We start from the raw sequence: 13133 nt of genomic DNA on the forward strand, positions 1-13133 counted from the left end.
AGGAAGCTGATATGAATGTGGTGGGTAACAAATGGGTTTTTAGAACAAAATTTCATGCTGATGGAACTCTCCAAAAATATAAGGCCAGGCTGGTTGCAAAAGGTTTTCAATAAACCCCGAGGTAGATTATTTTGAGACATTTAACCCCGTTATTAAGCCTTGTACAATCAGAATTATTTTCACCCTAGGTGTCTGTAACGCCCCACTTGAGGTATGTAGTAAATTCTGTTGTATGTTTGAATGTTTTTTGCTTTGTTCTTATTTGAGCTTGTATGTCATTATTTTCAGTTGGTTGGCCCTTAGTTGGTTTGGTTGAGTGTTTGCCCTGATTTTGGTTGAGTTTTGGCGAAGTGTGAGTTTCGGTCGTCGCCAGGGCGAAGAAGAGTCTTCGCCGCGGCGACATTGGCTTTGTACTTGCGGTGTCAGCTCTGTAATTTTTCGTCGGGGCGACGAAACTTTCTTCGCCGTGGCGACGGGACAACAGAAAAGTTTCTTGAGGTTTCTAGAGAATTCTCCATATGGGTCAAATGACTTTTCTACCCTTAATTAGCAGGAAAAGTAGAGAGTAAAATGTAAGAGAATTTTATGGAGAATATGTTAGAGTGGGGGTGAGATTGTAATGATTTAAAGGACAAGGATGAAATTTCCAAGGAAGAGCAAGGGCAATATGGGAATGAATGAAGATAATTTTAGCTCAAAAAGGGTTAAGCTTAGTAAACCCTTCATTCTTCATCTTCCACCGCCTCTTTCATTCTCCATTTCCTCTCAACTTTTCCTTCAAGCTTTCAAGGATTTTTTAGGGTTTTTAGTTGGATCTTGGTAGAGAATCAATCTTAGGCATCCTAAGGTAAGGATTCTTGCTTTAGATGTGAAGTTTTGCATATATTTGTACATTGAAGGCTTATGGTTTTATTGTGTAAAGTTGTAGAAAAGAGACGAGCATTTTAAAGGAAGCGAAATTGCAAGTGTGATCTCTCCATTGCAAGGTAAGTAAATCCATCCCAAGTTGAAATTGAGAAATCTTTTTAGTAGAGATTAAGTAGAGATTTATATATGCATGTGTATGTTATGCTATTGAGAAATTGGGTTGAGATGAGTATTTGTTGTATGGTTGTTGAATACACTTCATTGATGAGAAGTGTTAATATGTGATGAATATGCAGTGATGAGAGGATGTAGTTTGAAATGAAGTTGGAGGAGATTGAGTATTTTCTTTGGGAGTATTCTTTTATGACTAGAATTATAGTTATGTGAGGGAGTTTCCTCCCATTTTGGATGGTTCAAGAGAGGGATGGAACCATAGATAAAGTAGAGTTTATGCATTCACACTAGTTGTTTGATGAAATGCCTAAGAGAATCACGAGTAGTAAACCTTAATTCTTGCAACATTGCATGTTGGCATTTCATGAGTGCATTAGTGGAGAAGATTAATTGTGCATTGAGAAGTGGCTTGAAAAAGAGTAGAGAACTATGTGTATGAACTACTCTAACAGTAGAAAGAATGAGAAAATATGAAAAACGGGTTGGTGCTTTGTGATCTCCACCCAATAGTGATGAAAATGGGTTGGTGCTTTGTGATCTCCATCCAATAGTTACGAAAAGCGGGTTGGTGCTTTGTGATCTCCACTCGAAAATCACGAAGAGTGGGCTGGTGCTGTGTGAAAGAGAAAATAAATGAAATGAGAAAAAGTGTAAGGAAAGAATTAAGAGAAAGAATTACGGGGACAATCGAGTAGAGGATTTACTTACTGAGCATTATTTTGTGCTCGCCCCGTTGTTTCCTTTGTGGTTGCAGGATCTAGGTGAGAACGCGGTCAGATGGGCGTCGGCACGCGAGGAGAAATGGTTACACTGTCCATCATGTTTTTGATAACTTTTGTACATAATCCAAACTTTGTATAAAGAATGTATATGTTTAATAAAAGAAAAATTTGGGCCCAACTCTTTTACTATCTTATATGTAATTTCATTATGTATATTTTATGAGTACTTGATTAGAAAGCAGATATTACACTGTCACCTATGGATGGGATATACAGCAAATAGATATTAACAATGCCTTCTTGAATGACACTTTAAGTGAAACAGTTTATCTGAGGCAGCCTAAAGGATTTGAAAGTTTTGAATATCCTTCTCATGTTTGTAAACTCAATAAGGCACTCTATGGACTCAAGCAAGCACCACGAGCTTGGTTTGATAAACTCAAGCAAGCATTACTTGATAAAGGATTATGTAATTCAGTTTCGGATTCAAGTCTCTTTATTCTAAAAGATTCTTATCAAGTGTTTTATGTACTCATCTATGTAGATGACATATTACTCCCTGGTTCAAGCAATTCTGCTATACTTTAGTTGGTTCAAGACTTAAACAACCAATTTGCCTTGAAAACTTTGGGGTCTGTCATATATTTTCTTAGTTTAGAAGCCACCCAAACTGATGAAGGTCTTCATCTAAAGTAGACAAAGTACATATCAGATTCCTTATCAAAACCAAATTACAGGATGCACATTCTTGCCATACCTCTATGACTACTGGCGCTAAACTCTTTACCTCAAACAGTGAGTTGTTTCAGGATCCTAGCCTTTATCGAAGCACCATTGGGGCTCTCCAATATTTGACATTAACAAGGCTAGACATCAGCTTTACTATGAACAAATTGAGCCAATTTCTTCAAGCTCTAACTGAGCGTTAGTGGCAAGCATGTATGTGGGACTCAATTTCATGTTCTCCTCTTCAAGCCAGTAGCCTCTTTGTGTGTTGAAAGCTATGCTGATGCTGATTGGGGTAGTAATCTAGATGATAGGAGATCCACAAGTGGCTATTGCATCTATCTAGGTTCCAACTTAATTCAATGGAGTTTTAGAAAACAAAAGGTAGTTGCCCTTTCATTGACAGAGGCTGAATATAGAATATTAGCTCAAATAGCCACTGAATTGGCCTGGCTAGAAAGTTTGTTATCTGAATTGGGTATGGAATTAAGCTCTTCTCCTATTATTTGGTGTGATAATATTAGTGCTAGAGCATTAACAGCTAATCTAGTTTTTTATGTGTGCTCCAAACATATTGAGATTGACACACACTACATAACGGATCAGGTGTTGGCCAAAAAGCTTACTGTACAGTATGTCCCCTCCATGCTGCAAATTGTGGATATACTGACCAAGGCTCTCTCTATTTCTCAATTTCAAGAACTCAAATAAAAACTCACTGTTACTGAAGTTAAGGCCACTTAACATAGCTTTTTAACCTATCATGATGCAGTTGCTATTTCTTCCAGAATCTGTGTTGGTTTTACAATTGCACTTGTCATGTATTTTTCTGGTATTGTGCAGAATTGATATCTTTCAATGAAGGAGTTCTGCAGAGGAGTGTTATGAAAAGTAGTGTTACACAGAGTGATGTAGATCACTATTAAAATGAAGACTTAGTTTGCTATATTTAGGTATTCAAGTGCATTTAGGTGGCTGTGTTATTCATATGTAGATTTAGTTTCAGTTGGCTGTGTTCAGTTGTTATGCAGGGGAGTGTTATATAGAGTAGTGTTATGTAGATGCAGATTCAATTTCAGTTGGCTGTGTTCAGTTGTCATGCAAAGGAGTGTTATATAGAGTAGTGTTATGCAAAGTGATGTGGTTCACTATTCAGATGTTGATTCAATTTCAATTGGCTAAGTTCAGTTGTTATGTAGAGGAGTGTTATGCAGAGTAGTGTTATGTAGAGTGATGTAGTTCACTATTCAGATGAAGATTCAATTTTAGTTGGCTGAGTTCAATTGTTGTGCAGAGGAGTGCTATAGAGAGTAGTGTTATGTAGAGTGATGTAGTTCACTATTCAGATGCAGATCAGTTTTAGTTTGCTGAATTCAGTTGTTTGGTTTAGCTTGCAGTTCAAATTCGGTTGGTTCAGTTGGTTTAGGAGTGAAGCTCATAATCGTAATTTAGTTATTTGCTTTAGTATTGCAATTGCAGTTCAGTTTTAGTTGTCTTTCCATTGATTTAGCTAGTACTGAATTCCAGCTCAGATCAAGTTATCTTTCATTAATACAGCTTGGTTTATAGACAAGTTGGCTTAGAGTAGTCCAATCTATAAGAGCATATTGGCCACAGATATAAGGAAGAACTTTGTAGCTAAACAACTGCAGTTTAGTTTAAGGGGAGTGTTGGTAAGAAGCTGAAAAGAGCAATAATCAAAAATTGAGGGACCAATCTGTAATTTCTCCTATTTCTCTCACAAAGAACGATGTCGTTTTTGTGTACTCAATAATTGTGTCTTCCAGCTCTTAGCTCACTCAGTCTCTCCAGCTTTGTATATAAATTTCCAATCGTGTAAACTCATTCAATTAAGTTCAATAATAAAAATTCTCTCCAAAGTATTCTAGAATTTCGTCTTTTCTTTCAATTCCTTTTCACCCTTTTGTTCTTCAGTATTTTATGTTAATTATTGCACATTCACTGTCATTGTTGACACATTCGTGTTATGCACACATTCTATGTGATTCTAACAGTGTCAATCACATATCTCTGGTTGATGTAAATACTTGCATCAACATCAAATATGGACAAAAAATGTTGAACAGAAGAAAATAGGCGAAATACAATGCCCACTTTAATTTCATAAACATTTTCTCATTGATTCTATTAATTCGATAACAATCATAATCAAGGTTTTACATTTGATATTTCGAACCTCTAATATTTCTGCAAGTTGCAAAGCACTCATCCCGTAACTTTAGTTAAATCGAAAAGAGACTGCCATACATGAGATTTTTATGTGAAGGCACCCAATATATGTATAAAAACTTTTTTTCTCTCATCAAACCTATTCTCCTAATTATCAAGGGGATAAATAAATTATAAATAATTGCCAACAGAGCAAAATTTTATTAGCTTCGTGCATTGTATGATCTCTATCTAAAATGAATAATATTAAAAGATATAAAAGTTTGTATAATACAAAATAAGTGGATGATTACATATGTATAAAAACAATGTATTATTATTGAATAAGTAAAAAGAAATAATATAAGAATAATTTCTTAATCAATTTTTTTATTTAAAGTCATCTAATTATTTTCATATTAATTTATACAAGAAACTTTATATTACTATTTAAAATTTTATATTTTATACATAACATTACTAGTTTAAAAGTTACCTTAAAAACTAATTTTCAAGTTACTGCAACATGTAAATAGAGGCAAGATAACCCCAAGGGTTTGGCATGGGGTCAAAGAGGTTTGCTTCTTTCTCTTGAGTTCTTGGATTCTTATTACAATAACATTCTGGTTTATCTAGTCTTTTGAGCTTATAAAGTATTCAATAGACTTCAAAGATTAGGTAAGATACGTACAAACTAACCCTACACTCCATTAAAAAAAAAAAAAATAGAGACAAGATCAGGAAAAAATGTAACACGTCATATCGAGCGATCTCTATTATTATTCGAAGATGTTCCATTGCCCCCAGAGGCTCGAAGTCTATCTAAATTCATTCGAAAGAACATTCCCTATTGCATGAAATATTCTGAGTTCAACACCACCACGTACTCCTGAAGCATCTATTATGTCTTAACGAGCTAGGACTTAATGATACTTTTGCATGCATAAAAACCAAAAATACTTCAACATAACCATTCGCCAATTCCTTAACCATCTACTAACTTTTTCACCAATAAATAACACTCTCTGTAATCATCTTCTTCACAACAATCTCTAGTTCTATTCTCTCTACCCAGCTAATCATGGGGTTACTCTTCTTTGCTCTCTTTTAGTCTTGGCTTTCTTCTTCTATTTCATTGCAGTTTCGCTCAGATAGAACAGGTTGTAAATTCACAGCAACGGCAACAGCAGCAACGCTTCCAGACTCAATGCCAAATCCAGAACCTCAATGCTCTTGAGCCCAAGAGGAGGATTGAATCTGAGGCTGGTGTTACCGGGTTCTGGGACCAGAATGAGGAACAACTACAATGCGCTAATGTCGCTGTGTTTCGCCACACTATCCAGAGCAGAGGCCTCTTAGTCCCTTCATACAACAATGCTCCTGAGCTAGTCTACGTTGTTCAAGGCAAATTCAATGCTTATTTTTTCTAACATTAAGATGTGATATACATCTGTAATTACATTTTGATATTATCCTAACATATGACAATAACATTTTTATAATGGTCAATTCAGGTAGTGGCATTCATGGAGCTGTATTCCCAGGTTGTCCTGAGACATTCCAAGAAGAATCACAGTCACGGTCACGGTCACAGCACTCAAGATCAGAAAGGAGTCAGCAATCAGGAGAACAGCACCAAAAGTTCAGGCATATCCGGGAGGGTGATGTCATTGCATTGCCTGCAGGAGTAGCTCACTAGATTTATAACAATGGCCAGTCCAAGCTTGTTTTGGTCGCACTTGCAGACGTTGGCAATTCCGAGAACCAGCTCGACCAGTACCTTAGGGTAACAAAAGTAACATTAATTCAATGAATTTACTTAGTATATATAGCAATATTGTCTATAATTCAGTAAATTATTCTTTTTGTAGAAATTCGTCCTGGGTGGAAGCCTACAACAAGAAAGTCAAGGTGGTGGTCAGAGCTGGAGCCGAAGCCGAAGCCAAAGCCAAAGCAGCAGGAGAAGCAAAGCAACAATATCTTGAGCGCCTTCGACGAGGAGATACTTGCACAATCTTTCAACATAGACACTCAGCTAGCCAGAAGACTGCAGAAAGAGAAGAGGCAGAGAGGCATTAGTGTCAGAGTTCAGGAGGACCTTGAGGTACTAACACCACACAGACAAGAACAAGAACAAGAACAAGAATACGAAGAAGAAAGAGAGCGAAGACAGAGAAATGGTTTAGAGGAAACCTTCTGCACAATGACGCTGACATACAACATCAATGACCCATCACGCGCTGATGTCTATAACCCACGTGGTGGACGCGTCTCTAGCGTCAATGCCTTAAACCTTCCCATCCTTAGATTACTGCAACTTAGTGCTAAGAAAGGAGTACTTCACAGGGTAGGATGAGCTCTTTTATACATAAGAGTAAAGTGACAAAGCTCAAAACTATGTCGTTTTGAGGTTTACAATATGTGAGCTGAAAACTACACCGTTTGGTATCCTCCAACTCTCTTATTATACTAACATTCCCCCATAAACTAAACCTTCTTCCATCTGTTTGAAACTTCTTCAACTCTCTTCTTATACAAACATTCTCCCATAAACTCAGCCTACTTCATTGTGATTAAGTACTGATCTCATCTCAACATGTTCAAACATCTAACATCATAAAGAAAAAAAAAACAAAACACACACACACTGCATCGGCTAAAGCTAAAGCTAAAGAAATAAAAACTCATACTTCTGCACATATTCTGTATTTACACACTTCTGCACATACTTCTGCATTTGCACACTTCTGCATATATTCTGCATTGACACACTTCTGCACATACTTCTGCATAATCAGTCCATATCTGCATTTGCACATTTCTGCTAATTCACTTCTGCATAATCAGCCCACATCTGCATATGCACATTTCTGCATAATCAGCATACTTCAGAATTAAAACTCAGAACTAAAACCTCAGCATATTTCTGCATAATCAGAATACTTATCCATTGGCTAACATCAGAAAATCAATCATTACAGCCAGCACACTTCTGCATTGGTTAGGGAAGTATAGAGGTTACATTCAACTTATCCCTCAACATTGTAAACCGAGAACCTGACAATGGTTTGGTTAAAATATCAGCTTTTTGGTATTCGGAAGCAACATATTGAACAGCCAAATTCTTTCCTGCTACCAACTCTCCCTCATAGTGTACATCAATCTTCATATGTTTGGTGTGAGCATGAAATATAGGATTAGAAGATAACGCCCTTGCACTTGTGTTATCACACCATATTATAGGAATGTGTTTAATTTCAAGACCTAATTCTTTGAACAGATGCTGTACCCAAACAATTTCAGTGGCTGTTTGACTTAGTGAGCGATATTCAGCTTCAGTCGATGACAAGGACACCACTTTTTGTTTCTTGGAACTCCATTGGATGAGATTATTTGCAAGAAAAATTGCATACCCACTTGTGGATCTCCGATCATTCACATCACTTGCCCAATCGGCATCAGCATAAGCTTCAAGACGTAAATGATCATGTTTACCAAATAGAAGGCCAAAATGACTAGTACCTTTGATATACTGCAAAACTCTCTTGCAATCTGTCCAATGTACACTAGTTGGAAACTGTGAAAACTAACTTAGTTTAATCACTGCAAAAGCTAAGTCATTTCTAGAGAGGGTCAAATATTGTAGGCCACCAATGATACTTCGATAGAGAGTTGGTTCTTCAAATAAGTCTCCTCTTCTCTTCCAAGCTTAGTGCCAATTGCGATGGGTGTAGTACACAGATTACAATCTGCCATTCTAGCTTTTTCAAAGAGTTCTTGGGCATACTTTGCCTGTGTAAGTAACAACCCTAAATCATTTCTTTGAAATTCGAAACCCAAAAAATAATAGACTGCTCCCAAGACTTTCAATGTAAACTGATTATTCAAGTCTTGAACTACTTTGGATATGAGTGAAGAGTCATTGCCTGTGACTAATATATCATCGACATACACTAACAAATACATCACAGTAGATTCCTTTTTATAAAAAAATAAACTGACATCCGATAAACTATTATGAAAACCCCAACTCAAAAAAGCATGTTTTAGTTTATCAAACCAAGCTCTAGAAGCTTGTTTGAGACCATATAAAGTTTTACAGAGCTTACAAACCTGCTGTGGTTGATGTGGATGAGCTAATACAGAAAACCCCTCAAGAGGACTCATAAAAACTTGCTCCGTTAAGTCCCCATTCAGAAATGCATTATTAACATCTAGCTGCTGGATTTACCAACTATGATGGACTGCTAAAGAGAATATGATTATGATTGTGGCTGCTTTTACAACTAGAGAAAAAGTATCAAAGTAATACATCCCGGGAGTTTGCTGAAAACCCTTTGCCACCAGCCTAGCTTTGTATTTCTGCAGAGATCCATCAGACTTTAGCTTAGTTTACGTATATACATGCATGTTTTCATAATGCTATCCTGGCACCTCACTGGAACATGAATGCTCACAGCATAGTGTACATCACAAGGGGCAATGGCAGGATTCAAATTGTCTTAGAGAATGGACAATCTGTATTCGATGAGGAAATTCGTGAGGGTCAGCTTGTGGTTGTTCCACAAAACTTTGCAGTGGTGAAGAGAGCAAGCTGCGATAGATTCGAGTAGGTATCATTCAAGACTAATGGACTCACCCAGACCAGCCAGCTGGCTAGACGTGTCTCAGTGTTTAGAGCGCTACCATTGGATGTAATCAAGAACTCGTTTGGTATATCCAGGGAAGCTGCGTGGAGATTGAAAAAGAGTATATTTGAGATGACAATTTTCGCTCCAAGGTCAAGCTCACAACGAGAGAGTCAAAGCAAGAGGGAGAGGCAGAGGGAGAGGGAGGAAAGGCAGAGACACTGAGCTAAGCCCTAATTGTATGATTGTAAACAAAATACGTCTGTATGGACGATTATGTATGTGGAGGTTAAGAAATAAAGCCCTTAGTACGAATGGGGTTGTTGAAGGACTAGACTACTAGAGCGCATTCCTAAGTTTTATGGCAACAATCAAAATAAATGTTTCATCTATGATGGTTTATCTATCTTGCCACCAATTTGTTCTATAATTTTTACTTTTCATTTTAGAAAATATTCTCTTCATATAAAAAATCTTCCTTAACATGATACAATGCAACAAATTTGTAAGAGAGCAAAAGTTTTCCATACAATATGCTCAATACAAGTCAATGAGACAACAAGAGCCCCAAGTAAACAGGCTGAGAATCAAGGCGCAACATTGCAACAATAAAGCATGGCCCAAAGAAAAAGCCACACCACTAAAAACCCTGTTATGAAGACATAAATTGGTTGTTAATAAGCTCTACCTTTGAAAAATGTTCTATCTAATCATCCTGTAACTGTAATTTTAAAAATAAATATTTATGGTAAAGCAAATTTAGTTTGATATACTAAATATTGAAGCTAAAGTTGATGCTAGATTACTTATGGGACATGAACCACAGGATACGATGAAAACAGTAGATATATAACATTAATTTACAAGTACAGCATCCATTAATTTCAATACCAATTTGTTATGTTTCACACCTTAAACAAACCAAAAACAAACAGCAAATTAAAGAATCAAACAGATCACACACACACACACACAAGGATGCCAAGATTTACCGTGGTTCACTTACTCAGTTCAAGTAAGCTACGTCCACGTTGAGCTCGGGAAACAAGCGAGCTTGCTGCACTAAAATTTACCAAGAACTCAGTTTAGATTACACATAGCATATCAAACCCCACAATCCTTCTCTAAATCTGTAACTCATCCTAGAGACCCTATCCTTGGAATCCCTAATGATCTATGTATACTAATACACCCGAATGGCCTGAAACTGGCCACTCAATCATCAGTTACAAGATTCAATCCCCAATATTAGTAAACCTTTACAAACCCAATTTTGCTCGATGAAGAAGAGAGAGATATAAAACGTTGTAGCTCTCAATCTACTCTGTTGGTATGCTTTAATATGGTTGACCAAGGAACTCATTCCAACCATCGGATCTTCAGTTAATCAATGCTCAAAATCAACTCCCCATTTGCTCAAAACGACGTTGCTTTATTTAATCATAAAACGTTACCTCTTCAAGCCATCACAATAACAATCTCCACCTTGATGGATTGAACCATAGTTATAGTGCAGCTTGCTCATTTTGAATCCTTCATGGCTCTTGTCACTCTTGTCACCCTTACTTACTTTATAAACAGCAAGTTCAAGCAATGCTTGAACTTGGCAGGGGTGACAGTCTTCATGCCCTTGTCAGCCGGATTATCTTCAATAGGTACCTTTCTTAGTGCAATTTCTTCTCTAGTGACTAGGTCCCTAACAAAGTGGTAGTGCACATCTATATGTTTGGTTCATTCGTGGTACATCGGATTTTCACTCAAGTGGATCGGACTTTGACTGTCTGAAAATATGATTGGCTTCTGATCTGTCAGATTTGCTTCACATAGGATCCCTTTAAGCCATATTTCTTCTTTAAATACGTTAGCTACAGCCATCTATTCAGCTTCGGTCGATGATAGTGCAACTATGGGCTGCAGTTGTGACTTCCAACTGATACAATTTCCACCCAGGGTGAAGTAGTATGTTGTAGTTGACTTCCTGGTGTCACTATCACCTACAAAATCTGAATCTACAAAACCAATCAACTCAAGTGAAGTAGTCCTTTTACAATACTCCAATCCAATATTCAATGAACCATTAACATATTTAAGGACCCACTTCAAGGTTGTCTAGTGTTCCATACCAAGATTAGACATGAACCTACTAAGCATAGATATCACAAAAAATAAATCTAGCCTAGTACTAATCATAGCATACATCAAGGATCCAATCACATTTGCATAGGGTATAGGCTCTTGATAAGAGTGTAATTTATATAATTTTTTATTCCTTCCATATTATGTTTTTGTTATGTTTTATGCCTAGTTGAGTTTATTAGAGTTTATTTTGTAAGTTTGGCATATTTGGATAGACTTTATGAAATAATTGAGAAAAGATTAGGAACTTCCAGATTTTTGTTATTCTGACCAGTGCTGCGTTTTTCAGGTTTTTCAGGGAGTCAGATTTCTCGATTGCAAAAGTGTTCTTCAAAAAAAGTAAAGTAGATGAATCAAGCCTTCCAGAAAGGTATTATGGGCGAGAATCCGAGTTCGTTTGGGCCCTCATTAGTTGTTGCAAAACCGGACCTGGAATCCTGTTCGCGGAAGGATTTCCTGGTGAGTATTGAGTCTTTGAATGGGCCTAACTGGAGTTTCAGATATCGAAAGTAGGCAATTCAAAAGCCCAAATTCATCTACACATCCAGGACTACAAGTTTTATAAAGTGACCAAGCCCAGAAAAGTTCTCTTACATTGTGAGAATCCTGGTGCAAGCTGGATTACAGATTCTATTTTCCATATCTGATAAGATTTTGACAGTTTTGGAAGTCTATCATTTAGGAAAGGTCTAGGAAAGTAATTTTCGTTTTTCATGGGGCAGAATTAAGGAAAAAAACACATTATTTATTTAGGAGTTGTTAGGTTAAACGAGGAGAGAACAACAGTAGAGCTTAGGTTTTAGTTTTTTTACTTTCTACGTCAAGATGTGCGGCTGATCTTTTTTTTGCAGTTCAAGGGGATTTTGAAGCTTGAATTCATGTCACTGGTATAACTTAACTTCAATAACATTGTTCTTAATCTTGTTCTTATTGGAATTGTTCATGTTATTCTGTTTTAATTGTTTATGATTCTTGTTTGGGTGATTTAGTAATGGCTTGCTAAATTGTTTAATCAGAATTTTATCTGTTAGAATTAGGAATTGTGATACGTAATTGTCCTGTTTCTATTCAATGAGTAACACATGATGATAGATGATTACAGACAACTTTTTAGTTTGTCACCTTGAATTACATAACCTAAGTTAAATAATCTGATCTTGCATGACTGTTACTTGGATTGATCTATTTTCCTAATTCTTAAGGCTGCCATTGTATTAAACCTAGAGAGCTTATTCTAGGTTGTTCAAGGGTTAGGATCTAATTGAAGAGCTTATTTCAGTAAGGACAATTAAAGGAAAATTTAGGTAACAAAGCTTGTTGTTTCCTAGGGTCAATAATTCCATAATAATGAGATAGAATGATGTTACGATTAGTTCGTGTCCAATGCATGTTTAGATGGAATTTGAACCGAGAACTAGTTGTTTTTAATCTGATATTTTCTACCATTGGAGATTTATTCGTTTCACTTTATATTGCATTGTCTACAACCCCTTTCATTATTTTGTTGTCATGTTTACTGTTTAGGATCTTGTTTTATTTTATCTTTCTGTTGTTTTCGTTGTGGTTATTGGTTAGAATATAGGATTTAATCAAATCATTCCCTGTGGTATCGACCCTTGCTCATCCTATATGCAATTTAGTAGTTAGGTTAGTAATTTGGAGCGTTCGACATGTTACCAGCTCCATTCTAATTAATTATGCATCCGTTTTA

General features: G+C 36.5%; 1 pseudogene; it reads left to right on the forward strand.

Moving 5' to 3' along the window:
* Positions 1–5740: 5740 nt before the first annotated feature.
* Positions 5741–9685, forward strand: LOC116135858 (annotated as a pseudogene).
* The last annotated feature ends 3448 nt before the right edge of the window (positions 9686–13133 follow it).

Source organism: Pistacia vera, unplaced genomic scaffold (genome assembly GCF_008641045.1).
Source record: "Pistacia vera cultivar Batoury unplaced genomic scaffold, PisVer_v2 Contig304, whole genome shotgun sequence".
NCBI lineage: Eukaryota > Viridiplantae > Streptophyta > Magnoliopsida > Sapindales > Anacardiaceae > Pistacia > Pistacia vera.